General features: G+C 39.2%; 1 long non-coding RNA gene across 1 annotated transcript; it reads right to left on the bottom strand.

Annotated features, from left to right (window-relative positions):
- Nucleotides 1–253: 253 nt before the first annotated feature.
- On the bottom strand, nt 254–15,766 carry LOC130918946 (uncharacterized). Its single transcript, XR_009063864.1, has 4 exons — nt 15,643–15,766; nt 15,473–15,574; nt 1,589–1,629; nt 254–467 (listed from the first exon to the last, which is right to left on the bottom strand). It is a non-coding gene; the product is annotated as an uncharacterized LOC130918946 (long non-coding RNA).
- Between the last annotated feature and the right edge of the window lie 404 nt (nt 15,767–16,170).

The raw sequence follows: 16,170 nt of genomic DNA, 5'->3' as shown, positions 1-16,170 counted from the left end.
TCCCACACATTTGCCTGTGTGCAAGAAAAAACAAGGACATGCAAGTACAAGCGCAACATTTCAGCACCCTCTCACCGTAGCAGTTTTTGAAAGGCAGTGTAAAACTACAACACATTTGTTGCTCCTTAATTTTTAAGCGCAAGAATCCTGCAGAGAAAAGTGGACCAAACTGTTGCTCTGCTCCAGTGCCATTAAATGTTAACAGTCATCTCAAATCTTATTGTCCGGCACTGATGAAAAAAGAGTAATTGATAAATGTGTACACAATTATATTTGCATTCTCTGGTTAGATATATAGTTGTACTATGCAATAATTTAACCTAAGCTAATATTATCATTCCACAGTCTGAGCCTATCAGAAAATTATGCATCGATTGCCCAGAGTAGTTTGTCTGCTCTCTTGTGGTCCGACAGCTTCAAGCGTCAACCTCGAATTTGCAGGCAGATCTGTTCTGCTTGTCCATTTCCTAGAGGCACAACAGCAGTAGCCTTAGAATTGCACTTGACCCACAGAAAGTTGGACTTGTTCAAAAGTGGGACAGAAAGATAGCACAATGTCAGCAGTCAGAAGATGTTCCCTTGCATTATAAGCAATAATCAAAGATGATCTGAATTAAAGAAATCAACAGCGGCTTGGACTGCCAATTAATATTTCACTTAGTGTAAATATCTGTGTTTAACATTTATTTGTGAAAAAGCGACACACCACTTTCCATCTATGCCTTCAGAAATGAGATAGAACGGCAGTATTAAGTATTAAAAATAGAAATAAAGATTACAGAAGATGTTCTGCATAAATATTAAGGCAATGTTACAATGTTATGGATTAAGATCGCTGTCAAAACCCCATATGCACAACTTGACATTCGCCTGCCGTATGTGGTCGTATTTGACACATGTATTTGTATTACGCTGTAAATCTTTGAGTCTAATTTTTTTTCCCAATTCGCTATTTTTATGTATGAGAATTTCACTTACGTTACATGTTTTAATCGTGTGCGTTTTGTTTTAAACGTGACCACCAATCTGCGTTGTTAGCGTTGGAATTGTTAAAATGTGACTCCAAATCCAAAAACTGGGGACGCAAAGTCTTGTGAACATGACTCTAATGTCTATGAAGATGCGTTCATGACTGTGGTTTAGCATGACATGACACTTGAGTCTGGGAACTATATTTGTGTTAGACTTTCAACACGTGTGAGTAAATGTACAGCAGGGGTCCTCAAACACAAATCTTGAAGTTCTACAACTGTTTTTCTACATACAAGCATTAGTCCATTTATCAATATCGGTCAAATACAAGGCAGGTCGAAGGTGGTAAAGGTGGTTTTCTTTCGACTAAACAAAAATTCCATGCACATTGTGATTAAATAGAAATAAATTAACAAAACATTTTCTTGACTTAAAATGAAAATACAAAAAAAAAAAAAAAAAAACATGCAAGTACATTCTTTATACATGTACACTAAAATATTGACAAGATCTGTCAATAAGGTGCAAACATAATAATTATTGACAATAACTTTAACTGTAAAACACTGCTCAATGAGAGAAATGGCATTTGGGGGTCACAAAGCTGTTTACTCACATCATCAGCCAGTACTTCAGTGTGTCTTGTGGTTGATCAATCTGAGAATGAGATTTGTTTGATTTTTGTGATTTCCTCCTTATATTTTCCTTCGAACATTGCTGCCATCGCTTCAGTCATACACTATTTTATTATATCTCCATCAGAGAATGGCTAGTTATGTTTGGCCAACACCCACGACACTCTGAGTGAGCACTCTGTTGCAATTTGTTGTTGTGTCATAAATTTAACAATAACCTTGCTTGACTCTTGATATGACTGCTTCAACCTGTTCATTTCTTTCCTTCTGAATTCTGATTTAGAAGGAAACTTCTCTTCAAAAAAGCTGTGCTCTGTAACATACTGGCGTTTCACATGTTCACTTTTCATCAGAGCAACTGTCTTTTAGCATATTAAGTAGCTTACATAGGTTTGATAATAGATTTGATACAACTCCAATTTTTATACCAAAGAATCCATTCCTGGGGGCGGGGGGGGGGGGGCATTTTTCCTGACAATATAGTTTGAAGTCGAGCATCAGAGGCAAGGTACGGGCCTTGTCATGCCACAGTCATCAACAGAGCCAAGTGACCTCACTTTGTACAAAACATGGTGGCAAGTGCAAGACACAGTGAAACATTCACAAAGGTGTAGAGAGAGATAATGAGACAGAGGATGGGTTTTAACATTTGTGTACCAGTGACCAAATTCTGTGAAATTTGTAGTGGGATGTACCTATTGTTACTTACATAAAGTGTAACGATACCAAATAAAAAGATACAAAAGGTCCTTATAAAAGAAAGAATTCTTGCTGTCAATGCAGTGCTTCTCAAATTTTGGTTCATGACCCCGAGGGGGGCACATATGAACCCTGGGGAATGATTTTTTCCTTAGAAGACCTAAAATTACATGTAATTGCACGACCACTGCGTTTTTGCAATGAGCAAATGTTATGAAGAGAGTAAACTAACCCTCAAGAGATAGAGAGAGAACTTATTGCATAGAGGTGAAAAGAAAGAATGTATTACGACCAATGCCTAGTGTGCCAGAGGCTCACTATGTGTGTAATGCCTTCCACAGATTACACAATTTTTTGGGTCTTGCCCGACAATTGTAGTGTCAGATTACACGCCATTGTGTCATAATGTTGCAGTGTGTCTTGGACAAGACGAAAGCTTGCCTGATCATCGCATACTGCCGTGCAGAGCACGGTCCGACATCTGATGTCATTGGGAGGCAAGACAAGCAGCTGTCAATCAGTAATGGCCACTGAGACACTTCGTATCATATTGTGTTAATGAAGTCAATCTTTCAAGTACGTTTCATTGTTTTTTTGTCTTCTTTAACGGTAATAAGGTTAATCCAATGTTTCATCAATCATTGGATCGTTCCAACAATCCACTGTTATGCAGCGGGGTACTCATGACAATTTTCCAGACAGTTACTATATATATATATATATATATATATACTGTATATCATAAACTACACTCTGCACCACGGTAATGTGACAAGGAGGAGGTGCACTAAGTTCGGAAAACATCCAAACCGAATATCTGGACGTTCACATGTTTGAAAGTTTGGGTTAGGGGGTGCATTCAAACACAGTGACAAAACTGAAGTTGGCATTGCCTGGACCAACAGAAAAAACTGTAACAGCTATGAATAAGGAGATTCTGATAAAGGTTAACCGAGACCATATATTATTACAGTGCATAGGTTGGTTGTAATCGTGAAATTGCCCCAGCAGATCAATGGTTACAAATGTTATTAAACAGGAACATGCTCAGATCACACAACCGAAGCGAATAATTAATTTTTAAACAAATGCACATTAGCCAATGAAACATGTATTGCAATTGGGTCAATAACTGTTCCTGATTTCAGATAATAAGTAACAAACAATTTGTAGCTAATTTAAAGAATACAGTAATGAATGAGTTGAATACAATCTAAATGTCATTTATTTGCATGGACAATTGCATTGGGATGACTGAACATTTAACATGGCATCAACTTCATGGCACTGCTGTTGCAGCAGTACACATAGGTGACTTTTGTTTTACCAGCAAAGAACAGATTCCCAGGTCAGTATACATAGGCAGAGTTTGACTTTCGTGGCAGAGGGGGGCAAAAATGTTGATGACCCAGAAACGCAGTCTCAGCAATAAAATTAACCTACAAGATACTGTATGTGGTCGGATAGTAGCTTAGCCCATGCACGTATGTACAGGCATCCCATCAGTGTGTGTGTGTGCTTGCGTGCGTGAGCCCACACATTTTTCTGTCTTACCTAGTGGGGAAGTAGACACCACATCCGTTTTGAATGAATATTCCAGCCAGGAACATTTATAATAATACGTTGAAAATGAGCGTTTTTTGTTTCCCATCATTTTTGAGGGTTAATCTCTTCAGCGGAGCAAACTGAAACTCCTTTCACCATTTTGGCGGTGCTGTCCGGCATTTCATGGTCCACATCTTCAATCCTTGGTTCTCGCTCAGTAATTGTTGTCGCTTTTGAAAGGTTAGGTTTGAAAAAAATTAGGTGTATCCATCTTGCCTCTTCTGTCCTCAGGCTAAGCAAAGCAAATGACAGTCTCTGAGGTACTAGTCACAAGATCTGTCTGAAAAATAATTTTGACCCATTGTAATTTTTGGTTGAACATTTTACCGGCAAAGTCTTAATGTTAAATTCATATATTGGAAGGTCAATTATATGCAATAATATTTTCGCCACCTCTCCTCTTAATCTCCGCGTATGTGTGTATACACTTAATGGGATGGCAAAGCTCTATTGTACGATCAAATCAGATTTGATGCATTTGATACACTGCACTGATTTACCTGCATGTTTTGTCATGTTAATGGCATTAGTATCAGTATTGCTGCACACACTGGCGATGCCCCTACCTTCAAATAAAAGAAAGTGTGAACCATTAAAAGAATATAGATTAAATAACATGAGTTTGCCAGTGTCACCTTATTCTATTTGAGAGACTAGCTAGCTATGAGTTATACATACAGATAGAGACATACAAATCAAAATAATACAAAAAACGAAGTGGTCAATACTTGCTATGAGTACACTTCATCATTTACAGTAGTTATCTACCTCCGTTATTCATTGCCCCTCACAGAATGACTGTGTTTATAATGTGTTATTGAGATGTGTGTATATGAAACATGTAACAGCACATATGAAATAAGAAGAACATGGTCGGTTGCGATCTTTCTCTGTCAGCCAACTAAAAAAATACAATATACTGTTAAGTCTGCTGTATAGGTAGTTTCAACAGTGGATAACAATGGTATTCCAAACGTATTGGGCATTCCTCTGACTGCACTATGGAAGCTGATTGTTTGAAACAATGGAAATGGCTCATTTTAGCTGTGAGATTTTGTTTCATTTCCTCTAGGTTCAGCTACTCGAGAGTTTTTACAGCCAAAGAAATGCAGTGCATTGTTTCTGGAGCTGTAATTTCTTCTTGCAATGGATGGATGTCCAGCATGGGCGATTCACCAGCATAGAGGAAACAATACTGGCACTGATTCCAAGAAAGAAAAAAAAAATTAACGATTGAAAAATACAGAGCTTTTGCATTTGCATGGCATTATAGACATTAGTGTCTCAATCAACAACATTTATTACACTTGCTGATGAGATGGTGAGTTTCTATAACTGTAAAACCTAGCATTAAACATTAATTAATATATAGTTGCACCTCTTAGGTTGTTAAAAGCATGAATAATGATACAAATAAACACAGGTTTGCTGACTCGCGCGACATCAAAGGTATAATGTTGGTCTAAAATGCACTTGGTAAAATGCTCGTGAGGGAGGTAAATTCCTTTTTTAAATCCTATTATATTTATACGTATATTTCCATACAGTATATGTATTGTTCTTCTCTCAGAACATTGCAGGTTCTGTAAATTCAACTATTAAACACATTTACATACATGAGTGTGTTTCAGTGTGTTTAGCAGCTGGATTAAAGTACCAACATGGGTACTACTAGACAACTAACTATTTATTCAGCACCGTGACACTATTATGATCATTTCTGCTTTCATTACATTAAATTGTCAATATTAAATTTCAATGGCAGGTTTTGTTTACATGTTTTGATGCAGAGTGCAAACTGCTAAAAATAAACACAGCAATGCTTTTCTTTAGCACCAAATAAATGATGACGAAAGATTGAATGGCGTGTGAATACGGAAATAATTAAATAATTTCTATAAATGTATTTCTCAAGTAAAAATAGTTATACACTACATATCTGAGTTAGTTCACTAGAAATGCCTCAACACTGATGCGAGAGAGCAGTTTTAGTCAGCATCTTAATGTTCATATATCAGCTCTCGAAAATATTCATCAAACACTCTGCTCTAAGTCTATTACAAATTCCAGTTGGATGTGTGCCATGGAATGAGCCCTGTCATTGACAGTTGTGGTATTGAGGTATTATGCAATCCCCTCTTGAGACTGTATTAATTAATAAGAGCTTTGCTGAAGAGGCAAGCCCTCATCCACTTGCACTTTCTGCGGTGTCCTGAAAGAAATCGATTTGTATCATTCCTGCTGCCTATGCATCTGGTGGACATTTTTAATAACTTACAACCTGCACACCCGGAGCAGTCTGTCACTGAAACACCCAATACAGTGCCTGATGACACCTTCAGAGAAAGGATAACAGTTCATTTTGAGTACCTGCTTTTAAAAGTTAAAAAGGAAGGAATAGTTTCCTTTTAGCGATTTCCAGTCATGCCAAAATATCACTTGAACAAAAATCACATTCTTGATGCTCCAGTGAAAATGCAATGAGGAGGTACAGGAATTGATTTGTTTTCTGCGCTAGTTCTATTCACTGGGAATCATTGCCTCTTGAATACACAGAAGCGGAGCTCACGTGAATTTGTGTCATGATCAGTGTTGGGCACGTTACTTTAAAAAAGTAATTAGTTACTGTACATTACTCACTACTTCTTCCAAAAAGTAACTGAGTTAGTAACTGAATTACTCTATAGTAAAAGTAACTAGTTACCATGGAAAGTAACTATTTCTGTTACTTTAAAAAGAACTTGTTGTATGTCAAAGAATTTGAAATTTTCTGAGCAGTATTCGAGTCAGTGGAATAGAGAAGATCAGACAGGTAGTTAACTTGTTAGGTGCTTCAGCAGATTTGAATTGCTTACCACGGATGTCGACAAAAGCTTTGCCCCGGGACATAAATTACACATTACATGCAGGTTTTTTTCCTTTAATTTCGACAAACTTGAAATAGTGTCTATATCTCCACCTCTTAAAGGACAATTTTTCTTCTGAATGCTCTGCCATCCCGACCCTGTGCATCTGTTTTGCGTGTGTGTGTTTGCCGCACGCGCTGTTCCGGTTTGCTTGTGAAATCACCGGCTCTGATTGGCTTACCACGACACATGACTCTAACCCTCAGCCAATCACAATCACTTCCAACGCATCTCTCAAGGGGCTGCATTTGGTAACACACCAGCAACGTCAACGTCGCGTCAACGATCCCGCCGCGATAACGCACCAGTGACGCTCGGCGTCAATTTCCATAGGACGCGTTTCACGAGCAGCGCGTCTGTGGAGCGGCTCGATCGGTTCACGCGAGGATTGCAAGACTGCGCGAGAATATCGGGTATTTAAAGGTAATAAAAAAACAACACTTTGCCTTTCAGACCCCGCGTATTGGCCAGCTTTCTTTTTGAAAGAAAGAAGAAAAAAGAAGTCATGTGCTAAAGCAAAAAGCAATCCCAATGACAAAGATTTTAACATGTATTTTACAAATTAAATGCCTCAATCATTTGTTTTCTTAGTAACATTTTTCTAAGCTTTATTGATGTTTTTTCTCAAGTTAAAGCACCACGCAGAAATGAATAAATTTAATTGTGTAACAGGATTTGTGTATTATTCGTATTAATTACAGGTGTTTTAGCTCATTTCAATTTATTTTATTTATATTGTAAGTTACGATTGCATATTATTTTGAAAATCGACGGGATCCACCGTATTTTTACACGAGTGACTTCCGGCCTGCCCGATCCTACCTAGTAGTATTGACGCAGGGGGCCGCGTCTCGCGTCAAAAAACAAACTCTGCTGTTCTTTTCGCGTGCGTCGCGTTTAGCACTTCTGGGACGTGTCTAACACGCGGACGCACTGCGACTGGTGTACATTGGCTGATTGACTTTAACGGCCACGTTCCGAAGCGTAATCGCGTCGAGATCGTTGATGTTGCTGGTGTGTTTGAGCCTTTAGGTAGGCTCGTTTCCCGACAATTCACGTCACCTTCAAAGCCTCTGCTGTCCTCAAGATGGAAGCAGAATTATTGCTGGCTGACAGTGGGAGATGTGAAGGAGGCTAGCATCAGGTGTAGCAAACACAGAAACGTTACCAAACTTTGGAAAGCATTGTCTAATTGAATGAGCAGGGACAAACAGCTTGAAGTCAGAAATACGTGTGCTATTCTTGAACCTGAACGCACCCCAAGTATTGGGTGACAAATCAACAGAGCAGAGAGTCGACTCGACACGGCTGGTAGTTTCTTCAATTTATTCAGAGTAAGTAACGCACCGCTTTTGACCGTCAGTAACGGTAACGGCGTTGTAACGGCGGAAAAGTAATTAGTTAGATTACCCCGTTACTGAAAAAAATAACGCCGTTACGTAACGGCGTTATTTATAACGGCGTTACTCCCAACACTGGTCATGATACAATAATAGTAGTGGCTTTATTGCACATACCTGTTGAAAAAATCCATGTGCATTTCCAATATACTTGGCCTATAAAAACGATTCTGATTATAATCAACAAATTGCATTCTCCAATAGGAATATGTAGAAGAATGGACTTCCAAAGGCACACCTATATTTTATTTGAACTTCATACTACCCATCATTCAGAACTGTTAAAGAAATGAAACGTCACAAATAAATACAATAATTAATGAATTAATTGTATGTACTCAGTATCTGCACTAGATAATTTACATTATGATAAATTGCAAAAATCGTCAAACATAGAATATTCTCTTTCAAAGAGTGGACATTACACATTCATTTTCCTTTTTTTTTTTTTTCTTTTTTTTTTTTATTTGAATCTGTCATGTTCAGGTGCTTGACACAGAGAACGGAAATCTGAGTGTTCGATTGGTCTGAACAGTTTTAATTAGTGATGCACGATAATACATTTTTCAACCGATATCGATAACCGATAATTTCCTGCCCCTTTCACCCGATAACCCATAATGTCACGCCGATAATTCTATTCAAATATGTATGTAAAATTTTAAAGTATACAAAGATCAAATGTTACTGTGCAAAAATGTAATTTAGTGCTATTTTTTTTCCACATCAAATGTGAACAAGTAGTAAATTCCAACATCTAAACAATGGCAATGACATTGTGTAATGGTAAGCTTTTGGCAACAATTACTTAGAGAGTAAACACCCAAGTTGCACAAAAATGCCTTTAAAAGTAAGCCATTCCTAACATACATCACTTTACTACACTGCAAAAACACCTCCTTAAAACTAGCAGAATTGGACAAAACTGTTGATTGCGCACATTTGGAGGCTAAATCTAGTATATAATTATCGGATTGCATTATCGGTTGAATTTAATTTTATCTGGGTTATCTGTGTGACATCATAATTGCCATTATCGGCCGATAATTATCGGTGACCGTTATTATCGTGCAGCTCTAGTTTTAATGTATCTCATGAGAGTATGACATTCCCATTGGGATCACTCAACATGCTTCGTTTATTAGTAGAAAGCAGTGAACAGGAAGCAGTTATGGGGAGACGGAAGAAAAGAAGGAGAGACAGAAGAAGAACAACGAGAAGAAATACATTGAACGCCTACACTAACTATGAATATGTTGGTGCTATCGTTAGCCAGTTGTATTTCCAGTTGACACCATGTGGTGGGCCTGATGACCAAGGAAAAAAGAAGAGGAGGGGAGAGTCAGAAAGATAAGTGATTGGGAGAGGTGGAGTGTACACAAATCAGCCATGTGAGGCGCAGAACCCAGTATTTGTGTGAATCCCTTGTGAGTGTGAGTATGCTGGCATCCTATTCTATGCTATCTGATCTCTAATCCTGACACCAAGTTTTTCTACTTGAGTGTGTCTAATTGTACCTAGTCATGCGTGAATCCCATCAGACATGTTAGTCCAGCGCAAGCCCTCCCTCGTCTTGCATCTCAGCCAGGGGGCCGCCGTCATCCAGGGTGGTCCCCCAGACCATCCGTGCCCACATCAACCGGCCTTCAGGGATGGAATGAGGGGACGCGACAACATCCCCCGCGTCCACAACCATAATGCCCATGAGCCACCACTCCTGCTCCCCAACCGGCATGGCACACCGCGGGGCCCCCAGCGACCCACCAAGCCCAGTGCAGGGCAGGATACCAGGCCGCCCCACTGGCACCCAGCTAGCGACCCTCGCCAGAGCGCAGGGAGGACGCCCAGGCAGAAAATAGAGGGGAAGGCGGAAGCAGGAGAGTGTCGAGAAGCGCCACTGGGTGACGTGGGATTGGAGCCCCCACCCCCCGTCCCCGCGGCCTGCAGCCCAAGCAGAGAGGAGGCCACGCCACGGGAGTCACGCAGTAGATGAAAAATGTGGGACCCACCTACTGCCCTATTTCTAGGTGCTATCACCTAGCACCGTGATGGGATTGTGTGGGGAAGGTAGTGATGTGTATGTATTAAAATAGGACAGCCCGGCTTAGCATGGAGGTCTACTCTGCTGGCCGTCCCACCGCCCCTCGCCGAAACTCCCCCATGGAGTATGATGTATGTGGTGAGTTAAAAGAGGTGCGAAAATGGCGGGGCCCACCTAAACATTCACTTTTATTTATATACAGTGGTACCTCTACATACGAAGTTAATCCGTTCCAGGACCTTGTTTGTAAGTCGAAATGGTCGTATGTCGAGCAGGATTTTCCCATAGGAATACATTATAATTCCATTAATTCGTTCCACATCCCAAAAACCTTCACTAAATCCTTAAAAAATACTGCTGGTACTATACAAATGGCAATTACACATAGCAAAACAAATAAATTATAAATCAAAATCGGAATAATAATAATAATAATAATAATAATTCCTGTATTAATGTAACGAATCGGGTTCTAATGTGGCGGACGTTTTTTGCTGACCCTGAACGCACCGCGGGGCTGACGTGCCAGAGACAGACCGGTGAGCTTGAGTTTCACTTTCACTTTGAATGTTTTCTTGAGAACACCGTCAATTGCGGCAGACAGAAGGTGTTTTTGTTTTGAATAAGTTGTGAAATAAATGATAAAAACGTGGCGAAGTTGGCGATTTCTCTGGAGATGTTACCACAATAAGAACTGTCAGCTTAACTTATAAAGACTGGCGAACGATGGTCGGAGGAGGACCGTTGAGATGTATTGTTGAGCCATTTCACGGATGCCCACCCTACGCTCATATTTTTCTGTCATTTTCATCTTCATTTAGAAGGTAAGCGTCAACTTTTTCCTTGTTTCACCACCTGTACCAACCTTTTCTGAAACCAGTGTTGATTTGTCACTCAAGAAAATCCGCCATGCATTCGTCTGCGGTGCTGCCATTGTCGTCGTATTTCGAGCATGTCGTCGGATGTAGAAACAAATGGCGAGTCAAATTTTACGTCGGATGTCGAAAAGTTCGTGTGTCGAAGCGATCGTATGTAGAGGTACCACTGTATTTACATATATTTATATTTTCTTAAATTGATACTTGTGAAAGTATTGATACTGTATATCGATTAAAATGATTTAATTCGCCTGCTACTAGCTGAAATTTAAATGGGGATTAGGGCACATGATTTTTTTAAAATTTAGGGCTCTTTGTTTAGGGGAATTTATTTTCAATTTTCCTTTAAGAAAATGTACGAATTCTGGGCAGCAAAAATTGTTTTATCCTTTTTGCATTGGAGTACTTTATAAATTTTCTTCTTCACAAGCAAGGCGCATGAGTAAGACAAGGCAATTGTTTTGCCAGCATAGTGTGAATGTGGTATAATTGTCAAAGGTTGTCTGCCTATATATGTGCCCTGTGATTGACAGGCTACCAGTGTTGGGTGTAATCTCCCTTTTGAGAGTCAAGCTCTGCCTTCCCACAGGCCTTTAGCAGGATTAGCATTATAGAAAGTGGATGGGTGGGTTAATTCTTTGCAAAAAGTCCAGCTCCATTTGGCTCACAATGTTGACCTTTACTGTTGTTGAACAGCTATTGATTTTCTCTGATTAAAGCAAGTGAATCCACATTAAATGTCACTGATACACTAAAGCAATGACAAAATCAATAAACTCTTGCATTGGCAAACAGTCCAAAAAGTGTTTATCCTCATAATTTCATGGCCAAATATAAAACAGGCAATAAATGCATTTCAGCAAAAGTTGGCTTGGTCAGCCAGACCTATTTGTCCGTAACGGGTGTTGCTGAAAACTCACCCATTCTGTATTTTTATTCATAGGGTATTTTTATTCACATTTTGCAATCCATTCACCTGAATTTGAGATAAGTTGAAATTCACTATAGAGAGTGCTTCATAGGTATTATTTATCACTTTCATGCTAACTTAATGAATTACTGAAGCTCTATATTCTTTTGAGCCATGTAATGAAAACGAAACAAGTATCAATGCTTTGAATCAGTTTTGGTGAGAAATGGTAACAAATTAATCTTTTATATGATTATATTGAGATTAGCAGGCTGTTAAATTAATTAAAAGTTAGAATAACCGATTGAAAATTTCATCTTCTGGTAATTTTGTGATGGGAAATCCATACTCAAAATCTGTTAAATAAATATGTCTGAAAAAGAGGATTAAATCAATTGAAATATGAGTTAGATAGAGTTTTACACACACTAGGCTTCATACTTTTCTGATTTTTTTTTCTTTTTTTCCCTGTGAGTTTAACATCATTTACTTTATGCTCTGCAGCCATGCATTATGGTTCTCTGCTGACCACCTTCATTCTCAGAGAAAGGGCATATCTTTGCCTAATTAGCCTAAGTATGACAAGTGGGTACCATTAACCGTAAGTGTATAGTGACAATTGTTTTGAAATATGGCATAGTCAAAATCAGATTTAAAGGATAAAATAATATGGTGGTATGAAACCCACTTAAGTGCCTTTGTGATAATCCATTCAAACGATCAAAGCGAGCGTACAATCCTTTTATTGGTGATGAAAAGAACTCTACAAACCTTGGCAATCTCTTTATGTTAACTACCATTCTTTGTTAAAAATCTTTGTTTAAAGTATTAGCTATTCCACTGTCCGTCACAAAACTGCATGGTGTGTGCACAAAGGAAACAATTCTTATGAGACACTGTATTAATAATTGGTGGTTGGGCAAGAACAGCTGCATTTGTATGCTTTAAATTTGTTGGAACAATCTGGGGAAGGCCTTTGGCTGATTTAGCATGACTTTATGTGTTGTTACAAAAGGGTTATATCTTAAATGTGCAGTGGAAATTAAGATCTGTACTCACACCATATTGGAGTACATGCTAATGACTGTCATGAGAATAGTGAATAAATGTCTTCTTTATCATTTTAATGTCATATTCCACAGCAAATGCTATTTGAATGATTACACCATTTTAATGTTAAGTGTCTCAGTGGTAATGTTTTCTCACAGGCACTGTGATATACAGTATTGCTCTGAAAGGGTCAATCCAACCTTGAAAGAGAAATAGCTGCTATTCAAGTTAGAGAGAAAGCTATTCTTTGAAACATTTCATCATGGACATTTGAATATCAGGCAACCTATAAGGGACAAAGAGAATAGAGCAGATAGCGATCTCTGAGGGGCTTCTGTGGAATGAAGTAATCTAAATGCATTTCTTGTCTGACACAGCACACTTTCAATAGTGTCTTCATTTGGTTTATAGAAATGTTGCCATTGCCAAAATGATCAATAACCCCATTAAGAGCACCAAAAGAAAAACTCTTTCTACACCACCCTCCAGGGTCTTCCCTGGGTCCTTGTCTGTGAATAGATAAAATGTGGGCACTTTAATATACATAGGCTTCTCAATTCAAGCGGTAATGTTTCTGGGTGCCAAAGCCTTACCAGATTAATAATAATATAATAATAAAAAGTACACGTTGCTGTGGTTGTATAGCATTTTGCTTTTTTCTAATGAACTGATTCTTTTATTTTTTAATCAGTATTATTTTCCACTGTAATATTGTTTGATTGAGTATTCTAATGTAATAGAATATAGAAAATTAGTTCACATGTGTTGATTTTGGATAAATGTCACTTTTACTTAATTACTTTCTCCATCCATCTGTCCGTCCATCCATCTACCATTTTATCTGAGGTTCTGGTCACAGGGTCTGCAGCTTCAGAAAGGAAGTCAAGACTTGTGGCCCCGCTTCAACTTCGTCCAGCTCCTCCAGGATCCCGAAGTGTTCCCAGGCCAGCCATGACATAGTTCCCCCAGTGTGTCTTTGATCGATCCAAGGGTTGTGCAAAGAACACCTCACCAGGGAGGCATCCAGGGACATCCCAGTTAGATGCTTCAGACACCTCAACTGTCTCAGCTTGATAAGGAGGAGTAGCGGCTTTACTCCATGACCCTCCTGGATGACCAAGCTTTTCACCTCATCTCTAAGGCTTTGCTCAAATCAAATCAGATTTTTAGGCTAATTCTTCACACTATTTTCAGCGAGTGTCCAGATCAGATCTTGGCCTGTTCAGACTGGGCTGTATTATTGACAGACCTGACAGGTTGCTGTGCCAACAAAGGCATCATCCAGGAAAGTGTGACGTCACGGACACTCAAATCCCATTTGAGCTCTTCAGACTGAGTAGCATCTTGTCCATATTTGATATGCAGTTACCTTCCGTATGTGGTTTCAATCAGTCTTGTGAAAATCAGATTTCTTTGCTTTGTGACTTTGTGAGATGTGGAAGTGCTGATTCTCATCCTAACTTCATTTTTCACACTGAGATGCGCACCCCTCCAGCGACAGTTAAAGATTATGGCCTAAAGAAGCCAACAGAACTACAACATCTGCAAAAAGCCGGGTTGCAATACTGTCACCGAACCAGACCCACTCAAGGCCTCGGCTGCCTCTAGATGTTCTCTCTGTAGAAAGTTATGAATACAATCGGTGACAAAGGGCAGCCTTGGTGCAGTCCAACCATCACAAAAAACAAATCCCACTTACATCCAGCAATTAGGATCAAATTCGGACACCGGTTGTAAAGGGACCAAACTGCCCATATAAAGGGTTTCAGTAACCCATACTACCGGAGCATCCTCCTCCTCCAAGTCCACAAAGCACATTCAGTCTGGTTGGGGGAACTCTCAGTCTTACCACTTAAAACTAATTACGCTTTGAATGTGCCAAGATGAGTGCCAAATTGCGGATAGAATACAATGAAACTTTGGACGGTTACAAAGTAGCCATCATAAACAAGAAGGTTGTACACAATTAATTTGTTTCTCACTGCCTAATTATTTGCAAAGAGAAATAAAAGTAAAACTCAAGACTGTTAATGCTAAGAGGGACTATGCAATTGAAGTCAACATTAATGAATAATTTGATTGTGTCAAAAGAAAATGTGTTGCTTAACAAGAATGTCACATTTGAATTAAAAAAAAAAAAAAAACATTGCTAAATATATGCATTAAGGCTTAAAAATTGAGAAAAATAAGGCACCCCTGTCAGGTCACTGAAGCTGTAAGCATGTCTGCTAACTGTGCTCGAACCACGCCCTGCTCAAATGTCAACTGTCTGTAAGTAAACCAGGTTCGTGTCCGTCCATTAATAGCTTGTTCCCTATTGTTTCCTATGTCTACATAGCTCCTCTATGATGCAATACATCCTTTGCAAGCGCTCACGTGGTTTCAGAAGCATCTTTCTCTCCTCCACATTTTCGGCACTACTCCTCGCATGCTTGAGGAAGATCATCCATCGCAGACTTTGGCTCTGCCATTGTGCTCCTGTCAACGGTAGAGAAAACTTTAATTTCTTCTCTAAGGGTCACATTTTACATAAAACTAGCTACTACCTCCAAAAGTAACATGAGAAATTCAGCGGGCTCTTGGCGAAAGGGTAACCAACCGGAACGTATATGGTTGGCCAGTGCTGTGTGATGCTATATTCATAATTAACCTTAAAAGTCACAGGATGCGCCAGCGTCCTCAGCGCATGTAGTCTTTGAAGCCTCTTCACGTTATAATTATGTCACCAATGTGCCGCTGGTTGGTCTTGTTTGAATGTGCGGAAGTTGAGGTTTACTCTTGTTTTTAATTGAAGTCAACTGACCAAGTAAAACGTGAGATAATGTCATTTAAGTTTGATAGTTTTTTTGTCCTCTCAAATAAACATTAAAACGCTGCATGGATCATTTGTTTATGTCCATATTTCCATCATTTCTTGTCCTTTTTCAAAACCGAAAGTGCCACAAAGCCAAGGAACCTTTCCGACGTCACAATGGAAGCACACAATGTAAAAATGCTAAATATACTGCTGAGACCGATCGAGGATCCACCGAACGAAAGGGAGAGAGGAGAGTAGTGAGCGGTGATCGACTTTG

The sequence above is a fragment of the Corythoichthys intestinalis genome, chromosome 1, assembly GCF_030265065.1.
Source record: "Corythoichthys intestinalis isolate RoL2023-P3 chromosome 1, ASM3026506v1, whole genome shotgun sequence".
Classification (NCBI taxonomy): domain Eukaryota; kingdom Metazoa; phylum Chordata; class Actinopteri; order Syngnathiformes; family Syngnathidae; genus Corythoichthys; species Corythoichthys intestinalis.
Note: the sequence above shows the minus strand (reverse complement) of the source record. Positions and strands in the feature narration are given on the sequence as shown.